Here is a 22,081-nt window from a genome sequence, read left to right on the forward strand (position 1 = left end):
TCATTTTTGGGCCCCCTTTCTGTCCGGGCCCAGTTCGCCCATGCCTGTGTCCGGGTCTGCCCCTAAGCAGAGCTGTGCTTTGGGGAGCTGTGGCGGTGCTGCTGGGTGCAGAGTGCCAGAGGGGCGCACACTTGAGACACAGCCCTGGATGGCCAGACTGGTCCATGCCTGCCTCCCGCAGCCCAAAGGGCTCCAGGCAGGCATCTGACCCATCGGACCAAGCCGCCGCCTCCCCGCTGCCCTTCGGGTGCGCTCTTGGGCCTGGCACCCAGGGCCAAGGGGCAGCAGAGGCTGTCCCTGCGCTCTCCCAGCCGCACGGTCGCTGCTCTGGAAACCCCCTGCGCAGGGTCCCCGCCTCCACTGGCTGCTGGCAGCAGCCCCGGAGCCGCAGCGCTGCCACCGGGGAGAGAGGTAATAAATAACCCAGGGAGAGAGGAGCGGAGCCCGGCGGGCGGCGCAGACTCTGACCTGACAAATACCCGCTGGAAAATCATCACCTCCCACCCCCTGGAGCCAGCCCCAGCCCTGGCCCCAGACAGGGGGGGAAGGATGCGCAAACAAGGCTGCCCAGGCGCTGGGGTGCACAGGAGCCAGCCAGCCCCGCCAGGCGCCTGCCGCCTCTGCCCCAGCCAGCTGCCCTGAGGAGGAGGAGGATGGGCTCTGGCTCCCCAGAGTACAGGGAGGATGGCGGGGAGGCAGGGGTAGGGGAGCCAGGCAGCTGGCAGGGAAGAGGCGAGAGGAACCAGAACTCGTGGCAGAGGTGATGTCTTTTATTGAACCAAGTAGACATTTGCAAACAAAAAATGTCTTGATTTGCAAGCTTTCGGGGACGAGGGAGAAATTTGAGAGAGACGAAGACAGGCTGCGTGAAAGCAGGGCATGCAGCGGCAAAGGAAAGCACAAGGCAGCGAGGCACAGGAAAGAGTGGAGGAAGGGGCAAGATGAGGACAAGGGAGAGAGGAGAGCGGGTCCAGCATTTTTGGCCCATGCAAGCAGGTACCTGGGAGCCCGAGCTTGTTGAGGCCACGGCCCCCCAGACGCCCCTTGTGCAGGGATTTCCCCCATCTCTCACGCAGGTCTCTTTGTAGGGTGACTCCCCCCTACACACATGCTCTCCCCCACAGTGCACGCACTTTTCCTGCTGGCCTTTCTCAGCCCTGCTCTGGCTCTTCCAGGCAGGGGTAAGTTTGCTGAGTTTATCTTCTGTGTTAGCCTTGCAGCAGATGCAAGAAGTTACACAGCTTGGCCAACCTTGCCAGCCTCTCAAGCAGCTGGGGAGAACAGGGGGCCAGGTTTTTCCAAAAGCCTTTGAACCAGCCCAATTCCCAATGAGCGTAGGTCCCAACATGCTGATATCCTTTAAAACTACCTATGCTACTGGTAGCTACCCTACCCCGCCATGCCTTTCTAACCCTCCCCAGGGGAACAGCTCCCCAATCTTCCTGGGGGACACTGAGAGAAAGAAAGAGGGGTAAGAGGAGAGAGGAGAAGGGTTTTTTTTCTTTTCTGCTCTGTGCAATAAAGTGTGATTATAAAGAATATAACACAGAATAAAGCTTGTGTTCCGATTGGTGGAAAGCCTGTTGTTAACCATCAGGGAACTATTTATTCTCCAGCTCTGCCGATGCTCCGTGGTCAATAATGATAAAGGAAAAAAAAAAAGGTTGAGGCCATTATAAAGAAGCGATTGCATTATGGAGAAGTGGCGGCGGCAGCCCCTTCAGAATCTATGATTCCCTGAGGTCACGTCTGGTATGTTCAGAGCACTGGCCACTGTCGGTATTTACCCTGCATCATTAACTCACCAACCAGTTTTGGCTTGCCAGAAATGACTGATTTCTCCAGCCTGATGGCAATCATCATTCGGGAGACAGAGCAGCGCGTTCCTGCTGCTGAACCAGCGCGGGTGATATTTAATAAATAAATAAAATGGCCGGATGGTTGACTAGCTCCTCAGGAAGGGGGGTGGGGGGAAGCACGTCTCTATTTATTGTGATTGAATATTTGCTGCTCCCTAACTTGGCCTCTTATTCACGTGCTTAGACGCACACTTGCCCTTAACCTTTCTCTAAACTGAGGTAGCATTGTAGAGCCCCAATCCTCACGGTGCTAGGCGCTGTACCAACACATGACAACTGGATAGTCCCTGCACACAATCCACAAACCTCATTGCTTATGCAGAACGAGCTTATGCACCACTGAGTTCTGCCATTAAGCTATCATGGGATCTAGATTCGACCTACACAGATTTAGGGATGTTCGGTCTGTTCATCACAAATACAGTGAATGCAGGGATGCGGCCTGCCCCTTTCCCCATGGCAAACCACATGCTATAGCCCCCAGCCCAGACAGAAACTAGTTGTAGTTTTAAAGGTTTTAATTAATCCTGGGATCACTACTGCCATCCTCATTTCCTGAACTGCTGCAGTGGTCAGTTCTATCAGTGGGATTTCATGGGCTGTCCAGCACCCCCCTCTCTCATTTAAGCTCAAGTCTTTCATGGAGGCAACAAGAAATGATGGCTAAAGATGGGGTTTCCTACATCACCATCACTTAAATCATGTCCAATAAAGGGTGGAGGTTGGGGTTTTTTTGTTTTGCTGGGGTGGTTTTTTTTTTAAATGGTTGTCACGGGTTTCCTGGAACACATGTAAACACACACGTATAGCCCTGACCCTCTTTTGCCATGAAAAACATACCACCTCTGAGAAATTCACACTCTTTACCACTTCCTGTAGGCAGAGAAAAGCCCAAGATGTGCATGCAGTGGAGGGATAAGTGAGGAAGAAGAGTGCAGGACACAGGTGGATGTGTAATTGCAGCTATGCAGGGCTGGGGGGGACTCTGGGCCTTCTCCAGCTCAGCTTGTAGACCACACCACTACGTGGACTGGATCCCAGGGAAAAGAAAACATGGGCTTACAGGAAAGAAGGCCCTGCTTTCCAAAACGTAACTGCATCATTTTCTCAGGGGAAAGCTCTCACATGTTAATAATACACCATTTCCCCCAAGATAGACAAGACCTTTGGGGCTTTGAAGAGCAAAGCTCATCATGTGTCAGGTGTGGGGGATGTTCCTAAGTCACTTGGATGCTCTAAGCGATCTCCCTCTGGGAGCCTGCCTTCCAACCCTACCCTGACAGGTAAATTCCTTCTTTTAGTTGCCAGGCTAGGGGAACGAAGTCCAACAGAAATGCAACCTGAAGGATGCTGCACCCCTTTACCATGGCAGGGTCCCTAAGCAAAGCAGCACATTTAATAAAGCAAAGATCCGGCTTTATTAAAAATGACCAGACGGCACTCATTTCTTCTTTCAGGTGCATATTGAAGCTTTACCAGTGGCTTAAAATGCATAATTTGATCGACCTTGCCATGGAAATGCACATTCCCGAATGGTAACGCCACCTCCCTGATGTTTTGATCCACGAAAATATGCACAAAATGCCGAGTTGTTTGACGAGCAGAAGCCAAATGGGGCTGATGCTATTCAGCAGCCTGCAAAAGTTCTTCTCTGACCTGCTGTAAGGGCAATCTCTAATTTAATCTCTTTTAAGGAGGCTGGGTACAGAACAGGAAAGGGCAGAGACATGCCAGTCCTGTTCTACCTCGAGAGACAAGCATCTCCCATTGACATTGCTAGCAGCTACTCATCTCCTTGCAAGAGAGCCAGGCCCCAGGACCTAGTCATTCCAGGGTAAGTCAGGGCTGGTACAAGTCAATTCAGACTCCCCTCTGAAGCTAGCAGAGGGAGCTTCTTATTTCTTTGAGTAAGTTAGCCTCACTGCATGGGGAGAAAGCTGCATCTCCCTCCCTGTGCTGTCTCTCTGTCAGGTAATGCCTTGTGTAAGCTCTTTTGGGGGCTGGGGTATAAATCATCATAAACTCGTGGCATGGCATATAAATCATAATAAAGAATAATGATATGTAATAAGGATGAATAATATTAAGAGAGGAAATGTGTGCAAGAGATGGGGAAAGCATGTGAGCGAGTGCGAACGCAAGAGCACGCACACATACAAAGTGAGAGAAAGGAGGGAGAGAGAAAACACAACGATGGTGCTGTACATCAAAGTGGATTTTTTTCCCCAAAAAATGTTTGATTGTCAACACTTTGGCTCCTTCTCCCCCTGCCCTGCTGCAGCATAGACAGAAGATAAAACATGTGCAGGTATTATGCTACTCAGGGTCGTGAACTGACACTGCAGTCAGAGTTTAAAAATACCTGGCTCCCACAGCTACCGTGACCGTCTGTACGTGAAGCCTTTCCGTAGGCTTGTGTTGCATTTTGTTGTATGAACAAATCATGGAACAGGTGTTAAGCTGGCCACGTTACAGCCAGCCCTTTCTACTGCCACCTCTAAAGCAAGCCGGCGCACTGCCCGTGCTCAGGAGAGGCTACTGGTGCCTAACAATAAAAGCTGATCCCCTCTAGGGAACATGCCAGCAGGGACCATCGGCGGCTGCACTGCTTTGCTGTCAGGGTACAGACAGACCTCTGGAAGGCCCCAGACTTAACTCAAGCTGCATGAGATTTCCAGCTACTGCACTTTGCTGGGTTTTCAGGGCTCTTGGCAAAAGGGAAACTTTGAAAGATGTTGCCTGGATATTTCTGAAGTTCCACTCCTTTGCCCATGAGACAGGAAAGTTGGAGAAGAGAGAGGCAAGAGTTGGAAAACAACCTCCCCCCCCCCATGGTATTTGCTGCACAGGACCACAAGGGATAAGAAAAATTTAGAGTCCAGCAGCATAACGCTCCTCTCTTGGTTACATACAATGCATTCATATATTAGGGACAGGAATGGAAGAGGGGGTGCAGGTGCGATAGATAGATAAATTCATTCTTGTTTTCCTGCAGAGACCTTCTCACCCCGCATATCTGAAGTACCTAGTACATTGTCAGTACTATATGAAAGAGTTAGAGACAGACAGAAGGGTAAACAGACAGGCAGAAGGACAGTAGTATTAGGCAGTTGATAGCATGCAGAGTTAGATGCACTCCCCAAATCCCAGGATTTATTAAACATGGCTCTGCAGCTACCACTTCTAAAGCAATAAAGCTCAAAGTGTTAAAGGAGCAGGTTCCTCTTTTTATCGCCTTTGTTCTATGGGTCCTTTTTAATCTGGAGCTGTCTAAGTGTGGGAGAGGACTGTGCTGATGATCTACTATCTGGCAAGACAAGAGTTTATGTGCTCGGGATTTTTCTGCTCTTTTATCACACCCACCACCTCAGCATGAAAAGTAACAAAGCCAGACAGCTTCTCAGAAAAGGGGAATCCTTTGCCCTCATGCCCAGCCCAGCCCCTGACATGCCCAGGAACTATGCATTACGTCTCAAGGTTTTTTTCCACTGTGCTTCCTTTAAAGCAGCACTGCAAACCTGGGGTGGGTAGAACTAGTTTGGCAAAAGTCTCGAAAAGTCTGTAATTGAAGAAGCACGGACAAGCCTCGTAAAATGTAGGAGAAGTCTGACACGAGACGAGAACGCTGAAGTTTCCGTGCCACGCACAGCCAAGACACCGGGCCACACCTGTTGGCGTCTGCCAACACACCCTGTGAGCAGGGGAAAACAGCACCACTGGAGCTCGCGGTGCTTGTTTCGCCTCCATGTGGAAGAGGTTCCAGTGCTGCCATGGGCTTGGAGGCAGGTACTGCAATTTTAACATGAGTTTTGTGCAGGTAAAATGTGCCAGGGTAATAGCAAAGGAGACCAGGGTCTGCATAAGCCACCAAATAAGAACAAGTCAGATGGCAGCAGGACAAGCTTTCCCCCAACACCGCTAGGGGCAGAGGGGAGTTCACACCATCAATCAACCCCACCAGACCTTGGGCTCTCTGACAAGACTGCTGGTAAAGGGGCCGAGTAGTACTAACTGCAGTGCCAGGGGTTGTGATGCAGACAGCCCCCCGCTGGAGACTGGATCCAGGCACTAACACTCCTGTGTATGGAAGTGTTTGTTGATTCACACACCCCTGAGCAGGGAAATATAAATATATGTAAGGCAGCATCCAGAAAGAGCCTCGAATCAGGGGTAGAAGCTGAGATCAGGCTTAGAAGGCAAGCTGTCATTAACAGTGTAGACAGCACCCCCCAAAACAGCTATGATATCCCACCCCTCGCCTACACCGAGGTTCTGAATTCCTAGCTCCTTAACCAGTTATCTTACCAATTTTCTGTGAACTAACCAGTTAGCTCAGCTGATTTGCCATGGGCAGCTTGGCTACCCAGTAACCCATGGGTAGCTGGATGGCCAACTTACCTGAATAACTGCGGGTAGCTGGGTGGGCTAGTGTATTCTATCTACATATATATGCCAGGGCCACTAATTAGGATACAAAATGATTCATAGGCTGAACTACACAATTATAATTCAGCAACACAGCGCCTTAGATTTCCCAGTTATAGGGAACTTGGCAAGAATGTCAGTAGCAGGGTAGAGTAGTTAGTTTATCCAGCTACCAAATGTGTATTTAAATTGCAGGTAATCTGCCCTGAAATCCAAGAGGAAATATATTTACTATTCCGTTAATAATGATAATATTAGAAATAAGACTGGTTTTAATAGCATGCCAAGTTTGATGCACTCCCCAAATCCCAGGATTTATTAGTTTCAAGGCTCTGTTTTTATTTGTTTCTCTGTCTCTCTGTTCCTCCCCCCCAACCTGTTTTGAATTTTTAATGTTCACTGTTTCTAATGTCAGCTGTTTTTCTTGTGTTGTTTTTTTGACATAACTTCATATCGTTCTATCCTTTTGTTGTTGCCATTCCCCATCCTTGTTAGTGGCTCCACTCCCCTAATGAAGCTCGTCTCCTGCCAGGATAATAAAAAGAACATAGATCCAGGGCTGGAGAGAACAAGTGGGAGTGTGCACACATCTGATTAGGAATATGGGTGCTGGAGACATAAGTGCATTAACAGCTGGCTCCTCAGGGTCTTCCCATATGTACGTCCCCTACAGATCTTTGCAATAGTATATATACGCCACACCCAATGTTGGAAAGGGGTAAACACGTGAGGGAGACCTGTTTTTCAGCAGCCCGGTCAGATGAGGGATCAAGACTCAAAGCAGAGCTGTGAATGCTCAACCCGCTCTAACCTTTTCGGTGGCCTTTTCATTGGTTCATTGTGGGAAGCTGCTAGTTGACTCCCTGTACCCCAGTCGTCTTCATTCTTTTTCTGTTCCCCACTATAAACTCTTTGCAAAGGAGAAGACATTGGATTCCTGGTGTCCACAAAGGGTGCACAGGGGAAAGTCAAGAACAAAAGCTAAAAGATCTGTTGCCTCTAGTACAGCTCCTCCCAGGGTTGGGCTTCCAACAGTAGCAGCCTGCTAGGGACACATGCATGCTGCGGTCTACTTTTATGCAGCTACAGCAATTGGTAGCCTGTCCCAAAGCAGCAGCCCCCACTGGGCTCTAACACCTCTGGCATGAGCATCACTTCCACATGTTCTTTCAGAGGAGTCCATAGCCCCACAGGATCGCAGCCACTTATCTGGAAAAACGTCAACAATATATCTTTATTTGTCCCCCACCTTAAAAGCAATAAACTTTGCACTTTTACCATGATTTTCCTCCAAAGCGCTCTAATTAATGCATAAGCCCTTTTTAATTAAGACTCACAATACTCCAGTGAGGGAGGATGGGGAATATGATTATGCATGTCTTCTGGATGGATAAAATGAGGAACAGAAACACTAAGTGAATTGCCTAAGGCCACAGAACAATACAGTGGCAGAAATGGGGAAAGCATGCAGATGCCCCGATACCCCAGGCCCTGCTCTTTCACACTCGTCCTCCCCCCTGTCAATGTGCTCCGAAGACACTTAATATACAAGATCCCTGCAGCTACCGCTATTCATCGGAGAATGCTCTAAAGCTCTGTGGGAGGCTCCCCGCTGTGGGTCAATGTTAATTAGCCCAGACACTCCAAAAAATCTACCAGGTCTTGGAAAGAGGCAGCGCAAACCAGAGCCTCTGAAAAAGCAGCCACCGCTCACATTCATCCTCCATTCTGTATCCCTGGCTGGCATCGAGTGCCAGGAACATTATTCTCTTGTTTCCACTGCGGTGCTTCAAACAGATGCTTTTCAGTGTCGAAGGCGCGGTGTGTGTACACTCTGCCTGCTGCTGGTGAGATGCATGCAGCCAACTCCCACCCCCCCAAGTTTTTGGGAATCAGGCTTGGTTGCTTCACTTGAAAGCTTCAGATTTCTAGCCTAGCCAGTCCTGGGATGTGGCCACGCTATTAGTCTCAGGCTTATTCCCAGGAAAGTTTCTATCTCTGGCCCTTGGAAGCAACGTTACCCAAAATGCCTATGTGACCTCAGAGCCTAAGCCCCAGGCGCTGGGTAAGGGTTTAGACTCCTAGGCGTCTAAGTCACTTCTGAAAGTGGAACGGCAGCTCCGTTAAGTTCCCCAGCCACTACGCAGTATAAAGCTCCCAACACAGGCAGAGTTTTAGTCCCTTTCCTTATCTAGGAAAACAGATTAAAAGCAACTCAACTCAAAACGCATCTCTCACAGCCTCTGTAGGTCCTCTCTGAAAGCCTCTTTCTGACAAAACCTCTATCCCTGTAGGTATCTCCTACCAAACTTCCTGCCAAGCTGGTACAGAGAGCCCCTTATAAGTCCTACTCCTGCATCTCCTTTTCTCTTTGCTTTCTCCTGTATGCCCCCAGACCAGTGCCCTATTATGGGCTCCTAAGTCACTTAGGTCCTTTTAAAAATCTCACATTAGGCACCTATTGGCTTAAGAGCCATGCTCCAGAACAAGCCAGAGACCATTTTACTGCACACAATTAGATGCCAAGGGGCCTTGGCAAACAGCGCTGCATAGAAGGACCTGGCTTGAATACCTGCACTGAGATTTTTAGCATCCAAAATGCAACAGTGTGACGCATCATTGCTCCACACCTCTGACGTTTCATGGGGTTTCGGCTCCTGTGGTATCTGTGTCAGTCTACAGCTAGACCTACTAGCTGTGCAGAGCTGACTTAGCAGTACCAGATACTGTAACCTGCTAGGAAATCACCACCTGTTCCTTCCTGTTAGTCCCACTCCATCACCCTTGAGCTGGAGCCAAAGGTGTTGCCCTGGGTTGATGCGCTAGATTCAAAGCTGGTTATAAGTCTCTGGTGAAAACAAATCTGGTCCTTCCCTCCCAGGTTTTTATCAGCTTCCCCAAAGTGTAGCACTCTCTGGCATGTGACATCTGCTCAAAAAAGACCATAACTCTGGTTTCCAAGGGGCAGTGGGTTAGCTATTGCAGGGCCCAGGGCAGAAAAAGCAGGACATCCTGCATATCAGGACTGAGGGTCATTAGCAAATCAGTATAACTAGTACCTGAAGCAGGTGGCCCATGCCCTGCCCCAATTCTGCACAGCATTCTCTCTTCCTTGCCTTCACAACCAAAAGTTCAGAAGCAAATCATCGTTTTATATCTCCTCTCCCCCAAAGGTGGAATTCAGAGACAAATCCCAGGAGGAAGTTGCAAAATGTGGATGCAACAACTGTCTGCAAATTAGTGGACTATCCCAACCAGCAGTGCCATCCAAAATCATTAACCGTCAAAACAGAACAGAATGAAAGATAGTGAACGCACAGTGGAATTGTGCTTTTAAGCAAAAAAGTGTGTGGGTGTGTCTAAAGACACCACAGTGATCAGGACACAGATACGCAGCCAGCTTAGAGATAACCAGGCTCTGGAATGATGACTGCCATTTCCACAGAAGACAGGACATAGTTCTGTAAAGTGCGACAGGTGTTGTTAGAGCAGAGTGATCAGCTATTTCTACAGCCTGTTTCAATAAATGGGGCATCCAAGCCCGAGGATGGAGGTTAGCCTGCCGCCTTAATTTGTTCAGAACTGTCATGGGTCCTCTTCAGTGATAGTGAACACAAGCAAGTTACTTGCCTGGCTAATGGGGAACCAGGAGACTGAGAAGAAAGCTGCTTGCTGAACAGACTGCCCTTCTCACTACGGACACCCCCCACACCCACCCTGTGCCATTGTGGTGCAGTGAGTAGAGCTTTCTCAAGAGGAGGACAGGCAGGAAGGCTCTGGTAACTTAGCTGGGCAGAAGAAAAAGCAAAAGCCCTACCCCCAAGCTGAGTACTGACCCTGCCCTGAAGTCCACTAAGGACTTTGGCAACTGTTACTATTCTCATAGCTCTGCCCTGAATGGACAAGGAGACCACAGTGTTATGATCTCAAAGAAACAATGGACACACAGACAGTGCTATGACTGCACATTTACTGAAAGACAGGGCCCTACAAATGGCGTTTCTCATCGCTTTGCACAGATCTGGAACCCATAGGAGATGCAAACCAGCCCTGCCAGGAGCACCCTCTGCTTGGACAGCCACTGAGAGATTGTCCTGCAGCTTCATAAGCTGCTGAGCAGAGCATCCCAGTCGTCTAGGCTTTTAATGCTGAGGAGGTGCAGGCTGCACAGTATTAATATGCAAAGTGTGCCTGCCTTCCCAATTAAATGGAAAATGCTATGATTAAAACCAGTCAGAAGATATTAGATGGATAGTGCTGATCTACGGGCTTTATATCCTACGTAGAGAAGCCCCACAGGAGTGCTGATGGAGTACATGCCGGGGAGATTACCAGGGACGGGAACAGCAAGCGCTTGGAGAAGCTGGAGGGGGAGCAAATGAGGAAGCAATTTACAGAATGATTCAATTAACGCATTGCCTCATCCTGGTGTCTGAGCCCTCTGGGCCACACAAATCTGGGGGCTTACGGGAGCCAAAGGATGGCAAACCATGGTGAGGGGAGAAGGAACAGAAGAACATGGGAGCCGAGTCCCAAGGCAGGCTGCAGGACAGGGCAGAGTTCACAGGAGACATGTCCCATTCTCCTCTTGCAACAGAGCCTCTGCATCCACCCTTGCTCTGCTCTCCTTTCACCTCAGTGAAACAGGGTGGGCTGGGGGGAGGAAAAGCAGCAACATAAGAAGCACTGCATAATTGGCAGCGAAACCCATGAAGACAAGAGGATGGAAGAGAAAGCATTAAGAGCTGATGGGATGGCCCATCCCTCTGCCTGGCTGCAAGGGGCTCACACCGAGTTACCCATGGGGCTTTCACCCTCCCTGCGCCTCTGCCCAGGGCGGCGTAGTGACTTCTCCCCCACTTTCTCTTCCTTCCCGTCTCTGAACGCAGCACCCTGTCACTGACACACTCCGTGCCCGTGTTTCATGACTTGCATTTAATTAACAGTGATGGCAGAGTCAGGTATATTTATGGGGACTTCTAATCCTCACACTTACATTTCAGTTGCTATGGCTTTCTTTCCGGAGTTCACTCCTTCTTCCCCACCCCCACCACCTAACTTGCACCAGAATAAAAATCTAATAACTTCTGCTGTATAATTGGCTGTATATTTTAGAAGCCCGTCTATCCCCAGCACCCGGAGAGAGGAGCCCTTCAAGTAACTGCCGTAGGTGCAGAAACTCCTGAAGGAGTGAGCCCCAAGTGCCACTCTTTCCCTCAAACGCTTCTCGTTAAATGGCAGGAGTCAGCAAGCCTGAATCCTAAGACGCCCTCAGCCCACAGCCAGCAAGGGTGCGAGGGTCTCAGGATGGTGCCGGCTTGCTGCTCATTGCTTCTGGGTCCAAAGCTGTCGTGCACTGTCACACATCACCCGTCAGCGTGGTCCCCGTCAGAGCTAGCCACCAGCCTGTATCGACTGTCTGTCCCGGGGTACAGCACAAATGAGGGGCACATGCCTGATGTGCATTAATAATGACGTGCCAATAACAAATTCAGACTTAATTGAATCCTCTTGTGGTAACACCCAGAAGTGAGGATCAAAAGACCCAGAAAAATCTCACAAGAGCCAGCTGGTTTTGCTTCTATATTATCTTCTCCTATGAAGTTACGGGCCCCCTGGACAAGGCGTGATCTTTAGGTCCACTCATCCCTCTCCTTTTTTCTGGCTGCCTTCATCCACATGCCTCGTAGTGCTTTTCGAGCAGCAAAGTTCATGATCACCTGGAGGGCTAGAGAAGTGCTAATGGCCCAAATGAGACCCAGAGCATTTGTGGCTTGCCTAAAATCACAGGCCGAGCTGGGAACCCTCCCGGCTGCCTTGCCCCGGGTTCTGAGCCAGGAGACTCGACGTCCTCTCAACCTGACAGCTCACCCCTCTTCTTCACAACATAGCTAAGCCGGTGGGCAGCATGGGAGAGAAGTTATTCCAAAGCTGTCTGTCGTGGGTGTCCTACCCAACCTCTCCAGAGCTCTCTCTTCCCAGCACCAATGTTACATACATAGATACAGTGAAAGGACTAAGCACTAGCAGCCTTCCACATAATACCCCCGGTGCACAGCTCTGAGTCAGTAAACCAAACCAGTTCTACCCAGCAAACATTTAGGGGTGCCGGGGGAGCAATGGGTGGGGGGGCAGGAGGAGTGTTTGCTTTTCATTTCAAAGGGAGGTTTACATTTCTGTCCTTCTATAATTTCAACATTTCACCTAGGGCTAGATTCTGACCCTCTTACTCACATCGAGCATCTCACGCTATCGCTAACCCAAGTGAGGCAATGGTGTTATTCCACAAAAGTGGAGGTGCCTATATTTACTGCTCGACCTGCTCTGGGTACAGAGCCCGATGTTAAGATAGGTGCAAGATTTGCCCCTATCCAATAGACCATTAGTAGCACCAGAACAGGCAGGTGCAGAGCCCCTAGTTCAGCACTATCCATCTAATAAACTTCTGACTGGTTTTAAGCATAGCATTTTCCATTTAATTGGGAAGGCAGGCACACTTTGCATAGCATGTCCTCTCCTCCTATCTGTGGTAACAGGCCCCCAAGGCAATGACATGTGTAGCAAAGTATGTCTTGGTTGTCAGAGACTACCTGTTATCAACCAAAAGCCTGTGTCACAGCAGCTTACTTTCCACACCATGAAAACCATCATATTTACCAACTCAGGTTGCATTCTCAGAAGACAGCCCAAGAGTAGCATGAGCAGTGAGACTGACTTACCCCCCTGGCGTCAGTCACGGCAGGCGAGGCCTAGGGGCACAGTGGTGGGGCAGCGCGTGAGGAAGCTTGCACGGCCTGTTGCTAGACCTGTTCTGGAGGGAAAGAGAAGAGCTCAGGTCAGCATATTGCAAGAGCACCAAATTAAATACCGTATGTGGGTTTTGTGCATTAATTAGGGAGGTTGTATCCAATAGCACAGCTGCAACTGTGCTATTATTATCCGTGCAAAGCTGCAACTGGAACTATCACATCATCATAAATATCCAGTGACCACAGATAATGCTAGCAGCTACAACTCATCCAGGGGACTTTCTTCCACCATGATCCGCAAAGGAAAAAGTCCCTGCTGGGATTCAGTTCTACCAGCTGTCACCCCTCAGCCCATCCACACAGCTGTCCTAGGGAATGGCCTTCGTGAAACCAAAGTTGCAGAGTATCCTTAAGCACAGTTAAAGATGCTCAGTACTTTGCAGGAACTTCTTTGACCAGGGGCACTTGTCTTTATGCAAGGGATTCAATGCAATGGCCCAAACCAATGTCAAAAACTAAGCTGAGAAAGCTTTCCCTCTTATCCAACACCCCAACCCAAAGAAATCCCCCATTCTTCCCCACCCAAACGCTATCTGACAGACAGAGATCTGGACATACAAATATTTTATTTCCCTGCCTAGTTGCTTTAAATCACTACTTAAAGAAGAAGAAAAGGACTTAGAAGAATGGCAGGGAACTAGCCTCCATAAAGCTGGCGGACAAGCGGCCCACAGAAGACACGAAGTCATGGCCGACGCTCCCCACCTAAGGCCACCGCGCCCCAGTGCTCTCATTTTTCCACCATTCTCCGTGGTGGCAGGAGCTAAGACCCCTTAATACAGAATTTCCAATGTCCTGTAAGTTTATGTCCAACATTAATGTTATTTAAACGTCACCTTATTTTTTCCCTTTCCTCTTCCATGAATTTCACTGCTGCGTTTCTCTTCCCCCCACTTTTTTTTTAATGACAGTTTATTAAGAAAAGCTGACTGTACCTCCGCTCCGTCTGCTGGAACAGCGCTGGCGAATAAAAAACCCACCTCACAGGAGACAGTTTTATTCTGTTGATCGGAAGTCTGCCAGCCCAATTTATGATTGGACATAAGATCTCCAAATCTGAATTTATGTGTTGTAGTATAACGACAGGTCAATGAGATTAAAAGTATGTTCATGAGAGAGCTGTAAGGCAATTTGAGTTTCATGGTTCTGTGGTGATTGGGCATTCAGTCTAAGAAAACCTGCCTTAATAAAACACTTGCAGTCCCTGGGAACAATCTACACATTATTCATTATTGCAGCCTTGCTGTGGTCTCCTTCACAAACACCCCCTTGCCAATAAAAAAAAAAAAAAAAAAGAAAGCGAGACAGACAGAAAGAGTCTCTCCCCCTCCTCCCCTATTCGGATGAAGCCATCAGGGAGATGGTGACGGTGATAATAAATGGGTTGAATTAACAAGAGAAACCCTTCTTTTTATTATCAAATGGTTCAGACAGCATAAATGGAAGGGGGGGCAAGAAAAACGGGAATACCTAAATCTTGCAGTAATCAAAGTCTGGTCAGGCAGGACTCCCCCCAGCAAGCAAAACTCACGGGATTAAACACAGAACAGCCGTTTTTCCTCAAAGAGTGAAATTCCCATTAAGCAAGGGGCTCTGTGCATTGTAGAAACCTCCCATCAGCCTTTAACATGGGGTTTCACAAAGCTTCTCTAGCACTCTGTGTCATCTGAGACAGAGGAAACCCCCTTCCCCACTCCTTTTTATAAAGAACGGCTCCAATACTTAGATACAGATCCGTATCCAAAAAGCATCAGCGTTTACAATACAAGGCTTCGGGATCATACCAGCCCATTAGGGAGACAGGGACCCTCACAAACACCGGATCCCAATTAAAACTCCTTACAGTTAGGAGGGTCCAAATCCAGGTATTAGGTTCAGCACGTTACAGCAGTAGGTTCCAACATGGAAGTTCAGATATGGATCCAAAACTACTCTGGGCCTCGCAGCTGTTTGCTTCCATAACTCCAGTTCTAGCTCATCTTGGTTTCCTAACAATGATCGAGGTTCACTTACAGTAGGAATCTTTACGCCCTGAAAAACACTGAACTGCAGGAACTTAGCACTAGTACGGGGTAGGGAGGAGTCACTTACACTTACAATATGTTGGTATAGCACGTCCGTGAGATCCCCAGGCATGCCATGGTACAAAGAATGAAGAGCTGGAATAGGCCTATTGGATCTGTCTAGGCATTTATATCCCCTTCATAGATTTCACAGACATTAGGGCTGGAAGGGACCTCAGAAGACCATCAAATCCAGCCCCCTGTCCTCACTGCAGCAGACTGCATCTCTCAGCAGTCTAGCCAAGTAACTGCAGGTGACAATTACTTCCAAAATGCCTATTTACAAGGGTCCTTGTATTAGTTTTGAAAACACAAAGAAAGAACCCATCATCAATCTCCAGGTCTCCCTCACTAGACAAACTAAACAAAGAAACATGAGCATCAGTTCAGTTGCATTCAAGAGAGTGGAGGTTTCACTGGATAAAGTAGGACTTCCTCCTTTTCAGGGCAGAGATCCCACCAGAATAGTCCTGGGCTTTCAGCACCATTAAGCCCAAACATGGCCTCCTGTCTTGCTTGGGCAGCAAACCCAACTTCCTAAAGCTAATCCAGTTTCAGATCTGCACGTAGCTCGCAACAAAACCGCACACAACAGGAGGGCATTTGCAGCCGTGTGAACAAACCCTCAAAAAAGTCATTCATTTTCCTCTTCCCTTTCACTACGTCGGCTTCCTGTCCAGTTTATCCTTGCTCCACGGTCACAATGGGAGGATAGTGGTTCAGGGAAAGTTCAAGGGATTCAGTCGTCTGCCGGTGTCAGGCCTCATTTCCATTTGGGTGGTTCTCAGATGAACCCAACAAATCAAGACTCGAGGTTTCCCAGGACCCCGTTTGTGCCTCCTCCAGCTGGGCGGTAAAACAAAATAATGACCAGGAGCTTATGTTGGGCAACGCGTACCCAAGGATGCCCACGCAGTTGGAATAACGGGGTCTGAACAAGGAATGGGGCAGAAAACAAGATGGTGGAAAAACCTCCTCCGCAATTTTGCTTCGAGGATCACAATGTTGTGGCGCAGCTACTTCAGTTGATGTAAAACAGGCTTCCGACTCCGGGTTCCTGCAGGAACCCAGCACAGGTGCACCGAGCAGCGCTCAATCAAGGGGCCAGCAAATGTTTGCTGAACAAACCCATCTCCGATAGGCCAGGAGATACCAGGATGTTCCTGCTTCATTGTTGTTTAATTTGTTCTGTTGTCAAGCAGGGCAGCAGGCCAATAAAAGTTCCCCTTGCCTAAGCTTCAGGGGCGGACTGGCTTCAGAATTTATACAAATAAAAGAAGAAACGAAAAGTGCCGGCAGCACCGATCTGATTACAGAGTCATTTATTTTCTGGTCGTTAATAATTTGTGCAATAAAAGATTGCGTGCCTTTCTGAGTTAGTAGGAGTTATTGGCACAAATTTCCCTCTACACTGGTGTGAGTCTGTGCTTGGAACATAAATTATTAGTTTCTTATCGCTCTCTTCTTCATTTTTCATGCTGCCACTGCTAGATCGCCAGGAGCCAACCCCTCCGTCTCGGTCTTATTTTATGCTGCAGGAGAGAAGCAGCGAAGGTGGTTATTCTGCCTTTAATTACACAGACCCACTTTGTACCACTTCCCCCACCCCCTCACCTCAATACTAGCAGGTGTGCGCCCTGTTTTGTGTTTGCGTGCATGCAACTGCCTATTGAAATAGGCAGGTACTCTGCTATCCGCCAGCTACATTTCTAATGAAAGCGCCGTTGGTTGACAACACTTGGAGCACTGAAATGACAGGCTTCCACCACCCTGCCAGCTTCTGTCAGATATCCATCTGGAAGACTAGCAAGACAGTCGTGTGCGTGTGGCTCGACGAACTATCCTGCCGCCTGTGTACGTTTGAGGTGCGGCAGCAAGGCGAGGGGAGGAAGAGGGTACCTGCACCTTCGTCAAAGAGTAGGAGCACAGCACTGGCATGCACAACTTCTGTGCATATGCATCCCTCAGCTATATTGTGGGTCTGGCTCAAGGCATCCATGTCCTCTGATTGGGGATAAGGAGGTTTGAGACCCTGGACGCAGCTGAGGAAATGTGGGGGCTCTCTCTTCCAGACTTCCAGGAGAGGAGATAGAATAGGAGGGTGAGAGAGGCCAAAAATGCCTCGGTTGCTCCATCTGTAAAAGCACTTGGAGAGCTATAGATGGAATATGCTACGCATCATGATTTATTTAGAGATACCAAAGGTTCCGTCTGCAGGCGTCTGCTCATTTCTGCGAGAGCTGCACGGGCCAGGCAGATCGCTTTGCCGTAGTTTCATTATACGCAGCGCCTCTCACATTCCACGCCAAAACATCTCGGTATCTGCCGCCTCCCAGCCAGCCCCTCTCAGTGCCCCCCCTTTTGGCTGTGACCCAAAAACCTTTGGTTTGGCACCTATTCATGTTCAAGGGAGGTGCTGATACAGGCAGAAGGTCTCTCTGGGAAAGGTGCAGTAGGTGAAGAGGCACCTCTGGCATCTGGAGCCTTGCTTACAAGTGGCAGGGCAGCTCGTACGCTGCAGGGAGAAGAGCAGCAACAAGAAGTCTGGAGGGAGTTGGGGCTCACTCCCCACTGAAGCTAAGAACCACCATCCTTAGACTGATCTGGCCGTTTCCTTGCACACTTCATGAGCAACTTGCATTGCTCAAGCCCCAAATCCTCTCCCCCAGATGTTTTCCAGGCCACATTCTTGGAATGCCAAATACCTGCTGGACAAGGCTGCTCGTGGGAGATGAGGAATGGCTGGCTTCTAATCAGGTGCATGTTACAAAGGGCACGTGCGCGCCAGACCTCTGTGGAGCCGCAGGAAGGATATCACCAATAATTATACTCTGTTTTACAGAATGCATTCACTTACCATTATGACTACGCGTAAGCAGCCCTACGGAGGCTCAATGGCATCTATCAATAACAGAACAGTATGACGTGCTTAAGGCACCCCTGTGTACATCTATATGTTACAAGCAACACATGTTCCTCCATTCTGGGAGGATTTATAACGGGGGGGGAGGGTTGAGCAGGAGTAGCACACATAGAAGGGCACCATATCAATTCAGGAGTGATTGATAATGAAGTGCTCGGCACGTCTCTGGTGATTATGCCACACTGGCGAGTCATTGATCATTTCAAGCTGAGGCTAATTTTGACACAGTAACATCCACCATGTCCAGGGTAGACACTGTGCTCCAAATGCCCACTGTAACTTCTCAGGATTTTGTTGCAGGGACATTACCAGGGCTCCATTTTCATTTGGCTGCCTTCTCGTGAAATGAAAGCCATCTTTTTCCAGCAGAATATTTACAAGCAACTTCTCCTACCATTGGTATAGAACAGAAGTGCAGAGACGCATGTTCCCATCCAGTTCAGCCATTTGGGAAACCAACATGCTGGAGAACGTCCCTCCGCTTGCTATCCAGCTGAAGTATTGTTTACACACCCACAAAACCCCAGGCCACCCACAGCTACATCAGGGAAAAACTCTATTAGAAACCTCCCTGCTGCTGAACCACACCCATGAAAATAGGGAGTGAAGGCTGAAAATGTTTACCCAGGAGCAGCTAAAGCAGCAGCGAGCCTGCAGCTATGAGGAACGGGGATTCTTCAAAAAAAGGAAGGTAAGCAAAATAGCTGCACACTTTATCACTTCTTGAAAAAAACCAAAAGGTTTCAAAGCAAGCCAGGACCAGGCGTGGTGTGGAGGGAGCACAGGTACACATCCATGGGAAAGAAACACCGTGTGGTCCTCCATAACAACTCAACTGGTCTGTGGAAGGGCAGCACTGACCGGAGACTTAGCAGAATGGGTAGTGAAAAAACTCAAGTTACAATGTGTACATGCTTACGGCCGCTGGACACAGACATACCCGAGCCCTCGTCCTCCCAGCCTGATGTCACCACTCCAAATCTTCCCTAAATCCCAGCCTCGGCAACACGCTTTTAGAAGGGGCTGTGGACTATACTATGAACTCCATCCAGCCTCTCAGGATGCAAAAGATGGCAACCAGAACTGGAAGCAGCTCATAACTGGGGAGGTAGAAGGCCCCAGGTGTGCAGACAGATCCAGAAAACAAAGGTGGGATAGGGCCTGAGATTCAATTTCAGTTAAACAGCGTGGGGCTTTCTGGATGCAGGGCTCTAAGTCGTCCCGTCACAGAGGCAGGTCCAGCAGTATGAGCAGGACCCGGGGTGAAACATGGCAGAAGCTCCAGGGTGCCCATTCTTCACCACGGAGAGATGGAAGAGCAGGGAGAAGAAATGAGGGGACACTTGGAAGAGCTCTCCTTGCCCTTCCACCTACTCCTCCAGTTGTCTCATGACTTGGAGCGATAAAGGCCAGTTCCCGAGTGCTCCGAGGAGGATGTGCTCACTCTGCCATTGCTCAATTTCAAGACATTTATCGTTCCTTTCCCATTCTACCCGAGACAACTCTCTCATCACAGATCCACTGAGAATTTGTTTTCCTGCCACCAACACCTGCCAAAGCTGGGCTTTCTATAAAATAAGCTGGCAGCAAGCCAGCAGGGTGGCTTGTCAAAATATTGCCTCCACGCTGCTTCTCCGAGGATCCACAGCTTTCCCCACCATTTCCCCACTTCCAAGTCCCTAGCCACATCCCTGGCTGTGACCACTGGCTGGACACTAGCTCTCACTAGGAAAGAGGGGGAGCAGGAAACTGCAGAAGCAGTTAAAAATCACTGGTGAAGCCAAGACGGAGAGTCAGCAGAAGGCTGAAGTGGGGCCTGGTTTGTGAAATTTCTGTGAACTTAAAAACGGCAGGCAGTTCCCCCAGCAGCCTATTGCCCAGATTCAACAGCTGACACACAGGTGGACTCCAGCATGCTGAAAGGGACAGGTTAAAACCATGATTGGGTGGGTGGTCCGGTCACACACCCTTTTCCAACGAGCCCCTGGAAATGCGTCCTGCATCCTTTGCTCAAACCGTGCCAGAATAATCTGAATAACAACAGAGAAGCAGCGCCTACAAGGCTGAATGCTATCAGTGTAGCACCGGACAGGAAGATAAATTAAACAAAGCGCGTGGCTGAGACCCTTAGAAAAAACAGTGCATTTCCCATTTTCACATATCTAAAAGCACAGCATCGCTGACAGGGGCTCTGCAGCCACTCTCCTCCCAGCCTGGCAGCACCGAGTACACCCTTCTCTCCTTCTTCTCAGTGAGCTGTTGACCCATAATGACAATCCTTTGCCCTTCTGTAGCAGCCATCACCTGAAGGTCTCAATTTCTCAAAGCACGTGGCTACCCAATAACGACCCTATGAGTTTGGGGGGGTAAAGCATGCCTACGGAGCTCCATCACAGACAAGCAGTCCCTCGCATGGGGGAGCCACATAAACGCATTTTTATGTTGACTATTTAATTGAATGTTCAAATGCCTTTTCTTTGGCTATACCCACACACCTCCAGTGCCTAGCTCTTTCATCAGCATTCAGCCTATTGACTTCTACTGGCTCAAAGGCAGATATGCGCCAATACAGTTATCATCTGTATCTTGCAGACAGGGAAAGTGAGGCATGGAGCAATCACAGGTAACTCAGCAGCAAGAGCCAGGGACATGAGCTAACTCTCCTCTCTTGGAAGCACACAGCTCCGCAGCGCCAGACGGTTTTTAAATGGATGGCACACATCACTGACTTCTCAGTAAGCATAAAATAATTAAATTCTCCTTCCCTTTATATAGCTATCTATATATTGATATATAAAGAGAGATAGATATATGGATATATATCCCTATATCTATATCTAACTAGATAGATAGATAGATACGCATATACGATACTCCACTTCCGTGTCTTTACAAGGGGAACTGTGTTTCCTCTTATCCTCCCATCTCTTCCCAGTTTGAGCCCTGGATGCATCTCTTGAAAAATCTGCCACTGCGCGCACACATGCTGCACCGCACTTAATGAGGCACTTCAGGTTCAATGAGGTCCTTCATCTTTTCAGTTCTAGCTTTGTGCTTCTCCCTCCCAGGCATCAGAGCTGGTTCTGGCACACATCTTCATAATGGCACTGTTTTGCCCTCAAGTTGGTGGTTTGCGACTACCTTCCCTCTTGCCAGCCACTAGTGTTTAGAGGGTCAGGACTCCTGGGTCCCCACCCCAAGTTGGCCACCCATTTACTGGGGCCTGAAAGACGAGTCACTTTGGCCACCGTTTTCAAACTTGGGTACCTGACAAGGGAGCCTAACACAACGGGGTCGGCAAAAGCACTCGCCACCCGAAGGTCCCACTGGAACCTGGGGCAGCTGCTGAGAGCCCCCGAATGTCCCCACCCTGCCCTCCACTTCCACCTCTGCTGCGACTCGATGTCCCTGCAGCATCCCGCACCTGCCACCCCACACACCAGCCACGGCGGTCCTCCCAGACCTGCCTGGGCTTTCCCCACTCCCGAGTCCTTCATCTTGAAAACTGGCCCCTTCACCCTTACATAAGGATGAAAGGGAAAATGAATAAGCGAGTTTTCTATACATACATACGCACGCTGCACACTGTAGCACACACACGGCCTGTACCAGACGCGCCGACGCAAGCACGGTACAGCGTGTGTGCGTGTCGTACAGCGCACACGTGCACCGGCCTTGGCACGTCTGTGGTGATTATGCCGCACTGGTGAGTCACTGTGCATAGACGCACTGTAGCACGCGTGCGTATGCACACACCGTGCCACAGAGACACACGCACACTGAAGGTTGTACCACAAGCAGGCACTGCACCGCACCACACACACCCTGGAGTAGTGCGTGAGCACGCACGCACACACACACACACACAGAGCGCACACCGCACCTAACGAGGCCCTGGCGCCCCGACGAGCAGGTCCGTGGCGCCCCCGCGGGGAGGCAGGGCGCGCCGCCGGGTCCCTGGTGCCCGCGCTGGCCCGGCCGCGGCCCGCAGCCCCTTCGCCC

The 22,081-nt window shown here is 49.4% G+C and overlaps 2 long non-coding RNA genes across 2 annotated transcripts in view; one reads left to right on the top strand and one right to left on the bottom strand.

Annotated features, from left to right (window-relative positions):
* Positions 1–718: 718 nt before the first annotated feature.
* LOC109314546 lies at positions 719–1,965 on the top strand. Its single transcript, XR_002102308.1, has 2 exons — positions 719–760; positions 1,617–1,965. It is a non-coding gene; the product is annotated as an uncharacterized LOC109314546 (long non-coding RNA).
* A 9,720-nt stretch (positions 1,966–11,685) lies between these two features.
* LOC109314442 overlaps positions 11,686–22,081 on the bottom strand; it is a 43,678-nt gene continuing 33,282 nt past the window's right edge. Inside the window, exon 5 of the long non-coding RNA XR_002102289.1 lies at positions 11,686–13,095. This is a non-coding gene — a long non-coding RNA (uncharacterized LOC109314442). The remainder of the gene's footprint in view (positions 13,096–22,081) is intronic.

Source organism: Crocodylus porosus, unplaced genomic scaffold (assembly GCF_001723895.1).
Source record: "Crocodylus porosus isolate Cpor-Errol unplaced genomic scaffold, CroPor_comp1, whole genome shotgun sequence".
NCBI classification, from domain to species: domain Eukaryota; kingdom Metazoa; phylum Chordata; order Crocodylia; family Crocodylidae; genus Crocodylus; species Crocodylus porosus.